The sequence below is a fragment of the Elgaria multicarinata genome, chromosome 11 (genome assembly GCF_023053635.1).
Source record: "Elgaria multicarinata webbii isolate HBS135686 ecotype San Diego chromosome 11, rElgMul1.1.pri, whole genome shotgun sequence".
NCBI lineage: Eukaryota > Metazoa > Chordata > Lepidosauria > Squamata > Anguidae > Elgaria > Elgaria multicarinata.
This window is the reverse complement of record NC_086181.1, coordinates 30,683,091-30,691,914: the sequence shown is the minus strand read 5'-3', so window position 1 is coordinate 30,691,914 and position 8,824 is coordinate 30,683,091. Positions and strand designations below refer to the sequence as shown.

General features: G+C 44.3%; 1 long non-coding RNA gene across 1 annotated transcript; it reads left to right on the top strand.

The window, feature by feature from the left end:
- Positions 1–5,208: 5,208 nt before the first annotated feature.
- LOC134406165 (uncharacterized) lies at positions 5,209–8,704 on the top strand. The gene is made up of 3 exons (XR_010025965.1): positions 5,209–5,266; positions 6,443–6,483; positions 8,357–8,704. It is a non-coding gene; the product is annotated as an uncharacterized LOC134406165 (long non-coding RNA).
- The last annotated feature ends 120 nt before the right edge of the window (positions 8,705–8,824 follow it).

The following is an 8,824-nucleotide window of genomic DNA, read 5'->3' as shown; positions in this document are numbered from 1 at the left end:
ATAAAAGCAACAAGAATATAGCAGGGTGTAATAAAATCAGGTTAGGGAACCTGAAGTATAATTATTAGTATAATTACTTTTTACCAGGTGCAGTCCCTGCAAACATCTTTAAAAATAATCTTAAGTTGGAGGGCAGAATAGGTATGGCTGGCCCTACCACGATATAGGAGTAGGCGGCTGTCTCAGGCAGCAGATGGTAGGAGACAGGAGACGGCAGCAAGGTGTTGCAGGACAAAGCTATGTGCTCCAGGTGGCTTGCCCTGCTGGTGTTAAGCTCACCTGGTATCCTCAGGCATGGTGGAGGATGCTTTATCAACACCAGTGTCAAAGGAAGGTTCAACTGTAAGTCTGGTTGGCTTTTGTACATGGAATGGGAGGGGGCTCCATTTTGTCTGTCATCTCAGGCAGTGATATATCTTGGGCTGGCCTATCTGTCCCATTGTATATATGTGTGTGTGTGTGTGTGTGTGTGTGTGTGTGTGTGTGTGTGTAGTTCACTGAGCTTTCATCAAGTTGTGTCCCTGGATTTCGGCTTGCTTCCCTGTAAGCTGGTCCAACCCAACCTGCATCGATTTGGTCTGTTTTATGAATTTTCCATCCTCCTACCCATCAATAGAAAATTGTACAAATTTTGGGTGCAATTTATGTAATTTGCACAAATTCTGGCCGTGATTTGTTTAATTTGTGCAAATTATGCAAATTGAGCCCACAGTTTGTGCAACTTTCTATTGATGGGGGGAGGGCGCAAACCCTGTGAAAAGTTCTCATTTTGGGGGCAAAACCTATGGCTTGGTTCACAGATAAAAGCCAAGCCAGGAGAGCCACAGGGATCAATCTGGCCCCCAAAGGGCAGGATTTTACAAATGACAGACATCCCTACTCAGTAGGCTGTCAGATTTAGGAAGAAGAGCATATCCAGCATATCCAGTCCAGAAGCCTTGCTGTGCAAGCAGTGGGTGCAAGCACAACTGAACCAGAACCTGTTGGATACTGCCTTATTATTTTATATCAACATTTTAAAATATGTGGGGTGGGGGGGAGGTGATCGGTGCCATCTAAGGGAAGGGATTTCCCTTTCACCCCCATACACAGTAGGGAAGACCTCTTCTAAGATGGCTCTTGATGCATTATACACATGCCGCACATTGTGCAAAAGCAAAGAGAGTGTGCTCCCCCACCCCGTGCTCTCGTATTATACAAAATCAAATTTATGCAGATTGGGTAAAGTATTGTAACAATATGTGGATTTTTTGTAGGTTGACAATATGGAAAGGAGGACTGGGGGCTCCTGTATCTTTAACAGTTGTATTGAAAAGGGAATTTCAGCAGGTGTCATTTGTATGCATGCACAGCACCTGGTGAAATTCCCTCTTCTTCACAACAGGAACTATACTAGAGTGACCAGATACAAAATAGGGAAGGGCTCTTGCACCTTTAACTGTTGTGATGAAGATGGAATTTCACCAAGTGCTGCATGCATACAAATGACACCAGCTGAAATTCCCCTTTTCAATACAACTGTTAAAGATACAGGAGCCCTGTCCTCCTTTCCATAGGGTCACCCTAGGAATGTAAGTATTGGGACAATGTGTGGATTCACCCAACATAACCCTGGGACAGGTGAGGTAGTGCCACTGCCATAACGCATGCAATGTAAACAATATAGCTGAAAAGTTACACACAGGGCAGTAGATTGGATAAACATGGCAATTCAACAGCCACCCATGGTAACTTGAGTACTAACTCTCATCAGTGATAAACAAAAGATGGGGTGCCTGGCTGGGCAATTTTTCTCTTTTTCTTTCAAGAATAAGGTGGTATTTTGTTAGCCCTTGGGTCCCCACCCACCAGGCTCTCTGTCCCTCCTGATTTTTTAAAAAATATATTTTTAATTAAAATATTTTAATGGGGAACACCACCATTTTGACTTCTGTGAAATGGGTATTTTGTTGTGCATTGTGTGGACAAATACATGGTTCGCATTTGGGAGTAGACTCCACCTCTTTCTTGTTCTGAGTTTCTTGGTGATGTTAGTGGTTTCTGATCCCTGTTAGTTTGCTTTCTGTGAAATAGGTGTGAAATTTATTTTATTTATTTATTTATTAAATTTATATACCGCCCCATAGCCGAAGCTCTCTGGGCGGTTTACAAAAGTTTGCTGCAGAGACAAAAGCAGGCACTTGTTCTATGTGAGCAACCAATTAAGAACTGAAATATTTATCTTTCTACATCAAGCCTATGTTTATAATACTGCTTGTTCCCCCCTAACAACAAAAAACCCCTTCTTCTAACATTTCCATCACTCCAGACGGCGTGCAGATGACAGATTCTAAAAATGCTATTATTTGGCCATCAAACTCTTAGGTGTTTGGGCTACCGGATGGTTTTGCACTACAAGGTAGTGTTGCCGAAGCAGACAAACACTATCAGCTTTTACTAAAAGTTCATCTGTGTTAGAACGGAAAACTGTGGGTTCAAGAGAGCGGTTTTGTGCCTGGGAGCTCAGACCTGCTCCCTCCCTTGTACTTAGATGCTGGAGCAAATTTCTTTTCTTTTAATCTGTCTCATCATTTTGCCTTCTGGGAAATGAGTGTTTAGTGACTGGCCATGCTCACCATGGCAGCCATTTTGTGAATGGGCAAATCCCTCACATGGCAGCCATTTTGTGAATGGGCAAACCCCTCGCATGACAGCCATTTTGTGACAGCACCCACAACACCCACTCAAAATTCTAAATGTGCCTTCAGACCCCCAAAACGTTGGGGACCTCTGTGGGAGAATCTCAAGCAGGCACCTTCTCCTCTGACAGCTTGTTCACCTTTTTATAGATGATGATCAGAGTGGATACCGTGTTGGCAGTGCTACAGGCATAGGAGTATCTCTGGCTTTGCTCTTCCTCCTTCTGTCCCTTGCCCTGCTTTGGTACAAAAGAAGAAGAGATGGTATGTATGACTTCCTGGAGAGAAGGAGGTCCCAAAGGCCCTTGGTTAGGAATTTGGTGGGAGACCAGAGAATTCTAGTCAAACTTCTCACAGCCTTTTGGCTTCTCCCCTACAGAATATAATGGGCCCAACAAGACACAACAGGGGTGAATACATGCTTTCCCTCAGTGGGTAAAATGTTTGGAAATGTGGTGGGTTTAGAAATTCACTCCCACAGATCGAAAACCTCCCAGCAATTACAAAATGATCCCAAACTATCTCTGAATTTCAGCTCAGCCTGTAATATCTCGGTGCCAGAGTTCTCATTTCCCTCTTTTATAGCCTTCCTTGCCCCATTTGGACACTTTCCGAAGCTTGTTACTACGGATGTTGGTAGACAGGGAGACATTTTTCTCCTTCTCCCATAATACTACAACCTGGGGTCATCCCATGAAGCTGATTGGTGGGAGATTCAGGACAAATAAAAGGAAGTCCTTCTTCACACAGCACATAATTAAAACGATGGAATTCACTACCACCAATTCGGATGGCTTTAAAAGGGGGTTGGATAAATTCTTGGAGAAGTCTAGTAACTGAGGCAGGAAGCCCGTGTGCACCAGTTGCTGGGGAACATGGGTGGGAGGGTGCTGTTGCACCATGTCCTGCTTTGTTGGTCCCTGGCCAATAGCTGGTGGGCCACTGTGTGAACAGAGTGCTGGACTAGATGGACCCGTGGTTTGATCCAGCAGGGCTCTTATGTTCTTCATCTGGTTTGTGGTTTGAGCTCAGTGAGTTATCACCAGCTTGCTCCCCTAGACATCAGCTCATGGACCTCTGAGCTTGCCTGACTCGGTACACACCAAGGGCTCATCTACACCAAGCAGGATATTCCACTATAAAAGCAATATGAAAGCGGTATATAAAAGGCAGGAGCCACACCAAGCAGGTGCCCTGCCCTCTTTTAAATCTAGTCACAGTGTAGCTGCAGTATAGCTCCTGCAGCTTTAACTGTTGTGATGAAGAGGAAATTTCACCAGGTGCTGCATGCATACAAATGACACCTGCTGAAATTCCCTTTTCTATACAACTGTTAAAGATATAGGAGCCCTGTCCTCCTTTTCATATGGTCACCCTAAACAAACATGCCTCTGCAGGACCGGCTCATTGACTAGTAGGACTAATTGCAACAAAATCAATTTTAAAGAAAGCTTATATACTGCTTTGTCTAATAAAATCTCTAAGCGATTACATATAAATATTAAAAATCACATTTACAATACACTATTAAAAACAATTTCAACAGCAAAAAGCACATTTCTTTTCTCCAATGAGGCTCTCAGGTCAGTCCAATGTCTATTTTATTTTGGAGAGTGAGGAGCAGATTAGAAAGAGCCCTTGACTTTCAACTGTCCCCTCTTCCAATCTCTCAACTTAGTAAAGGTGTAAGGCAGGGAGAAGGGAAATTAATATACAAGAGGACTCGGAATGGTGGACGAGGCCCTCAGTGTTAGATGTTTCCAAGTCTTGCAGTACTCTTTGGTCCAAGTCTTGCAGTACTCTTGAGGAAAAAGTCCATGGAATCTCCTTCAAAGAGAAAAGCTTGGAAAAATTCAGCACATTATGAGCTGATGGGCTGGTTTTGCGGATCTCTGGTAGGTATAGTTTTGAGAGAATTGCCTTCCGATGGGTTCTCATTTTTCTTTCTCTACAGCAAAAAGACAAGCAGCCAGGTAAGAGATCCCGAACTTTTCATCTTATACTGCAGTGGCTTGAAGGATGCTGCAGTATTATTCTGAGCTTTGAGAGAAGAAGAATTTTTATTGGATGAGGCCAAGATGCAGGGCAATCGTGGAAGGAAAGTTGTCTAGAAGGAGTAAGGGGTGGTAGTTTTTCTCTTGGTGTCTCCACTGGGGTGGAGGGGAGTGGATGGAGACCCATGACTCTTGAGTTTCCTTAGAACTGGCATCACACACTAGTTTGACTGTGATGTGAACAAGAACCTGTAGCTTACCTGGAAATTAGGTTGATTGGTTGGTTGGTTAGACTGGGGTAAGAAGATTCTTGTATTCTATACTGGAAAAATAGTGTCAAGAGAATGCTGAAATATCTCTGGATATTTCTGGAAATGTGTGGCTTGCCTGTGTGCTTGGGGGCCTGGAGTACTGGCATTCATTTTAGTGGAACAATGTCACCTGGCACTGAGTGAAGGGCTGAGTGAGTGCATAAAGACTAGGTATTGAGCATCTCCGTGATCCTTTGCTATTTGTTTTTCTTTCCCCTTTTCATTAGTGCCAAACACTCCTTCAGAGTGCTGAAGACTCACTGGGTGACAAAACCCGACAGCAGTAAGTAACTGCGTGTGAGTCACATCGGGCCAGCTGTGAGTGGGTGGGATCTTTTTAAGCTGCATTTGATTTAGGGCTTGGTAGAGCATCTTCACTTTCACAGTGCCTGGTGCAAGGAATAATAATAATAATAATAATAATAATAATAATAATAATAATAATAATAATGTATAATGCTATTAATTATCTAAATAATAATTATTTATGTTTCTTAAACGCCTTTCTCAAAAAAGATGGAAGGTGAATAAGGGTGCATTCCTATCGGGATACTCATAAGCCTTCGAACTCAGAGACTAGCACCAATCCAATACAGGGTGGGCAGAGCACGGAGGGGATTCTTTCCTCTGTGCTTCATCTGCCTTGCAGTTTTTGTTAGACACTTGATTTTAAGGCTTCGGGGAGGGGGGGAAAGGAGGACAGAGACATGATAGGAAGCTGTGTATACTAGGCATGTGCTGAGTCAGGTAAATGTGGCAGTGCTTGGACTGGAGTCTGGGAGACTGAGCAGGGAAGAGTCTACCAGACTCCACCCCCTTCCTGGACTCCTGTGACATCCCTGCTGCCATCAGATGTGATGGAAACTACTGTGCTGTCATCAATATTGAAGTACAATTCAACAGCCATCGCAGTCAAGTGGAATCATGGGAGAGTGGGTAATATCTTATCCTCCAGGAAAATGCCCTGCTCTCTCACTTATCTGTCTTGGGAGAGTTCTAGTCCCAAGTATTTAAAGGGCTATTAATGCGACATAATTATGGATTGATATCATTCAGTAAAACCTTGCCATTTGTACCCAATAAACTCCTTATTTATTTATTACATTTATATCCCGCCTTTTTCCTCCAAGGAACCCAAGGCGGTGTACATAATCCTCTTCCTCCTCTCCATGTTATCCTCACAACAACAACCCTTTGAGGTGGGTTGGGCTGAGAGTATGTGACTGGCCCAAAGTCACCCAGTAGGTTTCCATGGCCGAGTGGGGACTAGAACCCAGATCTCCCGACTCCCAGTCCAACACCTTAGCCACTACACTACACTGGCTCCTTGTCCATAGTTTCTTCCGGCCATCTAGATTTAGACAACACAGAGTGGTCAAGAGAGCTTTGGGATTCCTTTTGGCCAACTGCGCTTGAGTTCGGTGTTTCCAGAACTCACCCACATGTCTCTCATCCACAGGTTCCTCAACACAGGCACAAGGAACGCAGTTGGGGAAGCCAGTGAGTCTTTACCGCAGATTTCCTGATCTTAATATCTTTGGTATCCATTAGTTTTGTGGATGAGTTTTGAGTGGGTGCTCCGAATGAGAACTTTGCCCACCCCACTACAAGGATTGAGTTGAAATCCATATTTAAGTCTGCATATGGCTTGAAGTAGGGTTCACGTCATTCTCTACCTCTGCTGCTAGAATTCCCTGCCATCCCTCCTTTTCACGTGCAAACCCCATCCCCAAAGCTTTGCAATGGGAAAGGGAGAATGAATAAACTAGGTATGTGTGAGAATTTCGGTTTTGCTCGCAAAACATGCACGAATGCCCCGTTCGAAGCTCCAAACGCAAGCACGTTCCCACAGAAAATATTCCCAAATGGTCAAACATGTGCTTGTGTTCATCTTGTTTCTGAGTCCCAGTTCAATTTGGGCAAATTTCCAAATATGCGTAGATTTCCACACTAGATCAGACCTCCTTTCGTCTATGGAGGAAATTTGTGCAAATTTGGGGAGACTTGTGAAAATCTTCTGTCTGCTCAATTTGCTCCTGTTTCCTGGCCGATTTTGAACATCACAAATTTGCCCATGCATAGAGTAAACAGCGGCAGGTATTCATTCATCATTCACTCATTCATTCATTATATTTCCTTACCACTCAATATGCAAAGCTATCTGGGCAGTTCAGAAAAATGAAAATGGTATCCAACATGTTGCTTTTGTGACATTGGCCATGGCTAGACCAGGCCTATATCCCGGGATCATCCCGGGGTCATCCCTGTGCATCCGAATGACACACAGGGGATCCCGGGAGCAGGCAGGGACAACCCTTCCATTTGCCTTGGATAATTCCTAGGTCTCGCTAAGGCCATTGATAAGCCAGCCTTCCTCTAAGGCCATAGCTAGACCTAAGATTTATCCCTGGATCGTCCAGGGGTCAAACCTGTTCACCTAGGTTCCACACAGGGGATCCAGTGCTCAGGCAGGGGCGAACCCTGGATGATCCCAGGATAAACCTTAGGTCTAGCTGTGGCCTAAGTTGCTCAGAGCAACTCACAAGTGGTTTCCAGCGGACCTCCCACCCAGCCACTTCTCAGCCACAAGCCCCCCTTAGCTTCAGCACTTGGATCCTATTGTGGCCACAAGACCATTCTTTGGATTCTTTATAGCACCAAGTCATGGCTAATAATCACAAACTAATTATCTAAAGGAAAATAGTATGGATTTTTTTTAAAAAGAAAATAGTTATTGATGATTTTCAGATTTCTTTCCAAAGGCTTGTTAGGTAGGACTACTTGGCTGCCTGACACGTAAGCTTGACATGACGCATCACTTCCTGCTGGGTAAAAAAAAAGGGGGGGGCACTGAATAAACATTGGCATGGCTTAAAATGCTGGATGTGCTTCAAGCATGATGGTGGGGCAAAAATCCACTCTGCGGCCTTAGCTAGACCTAAGGTTTATCCCGGGGTTGTCCCGAGGTCGTACCTGCCTGCTCCTGGGATCCCCTGTGTGTCATTTACATGAACAGCCATGACCCCGGGACTATTCCGGGATAAACCTTAGGTGTAGCTAAGGCCTGCATCAGAGCAGGTAAGAGCCTCAGTAGATGAGTGAAAACAGGGTGGAAAGTAACAGCAGGAATATATATCTCCCCCCAAGGCACTTCAGAGCTGATTGGCTTCTCCTAGGCGTGCCTCCGGCTAATCCAGTACTGCCTTGTATTCAGGCTGAGGTGGGCTGAATCGACCCACCTTGGCTCAAATTCGGGAGTTTGGCCCGAGGTGGTGCACAGCCCTAATATATATTGTGAGAGTGAGATGCAAGCAGCCTGTCACCCCTGTGAATGCTTCTTGTTTCTCTGTGAATGTATCTCATTTCTCTGCAGCTTCCAAAGCATCGCCCCCCATCCCAGACCCAGGATATCATCTATGCTGACCTGAAGAAGGAAACTCTACAGAGTCAGGAGGAAACTGAATCTGAATTCTGACGGCATCGTCTATGTCACAACTGTCACACACTAGTCCAGAATGTCTAGGATCTAAGGCTCATGTGTCTTTTGGACGGAAGCGGAGTCTAATAATGGGGATTTTTCTAATAGTATGGAGGAGTGTTGAAGAACTCCTTTGGGTCTGGCAGCTAGATTTCCAAGTTCTTCATGATTGGGACATTGAATGCAATTGAACTCATTTCTAGCTCTTTTCCTTGAAATAGTAATGTAGTCAGCCTGACAATGGGGGACAGTCTATCATGTTTTGTTCGAGGTCTTATTTTTCCACTGCTAAATTCATCCCATCATTTTCATAGTGGATTGCGATTTCTTTATGTTTTTCATCTGCTTGAAAACTCATATATT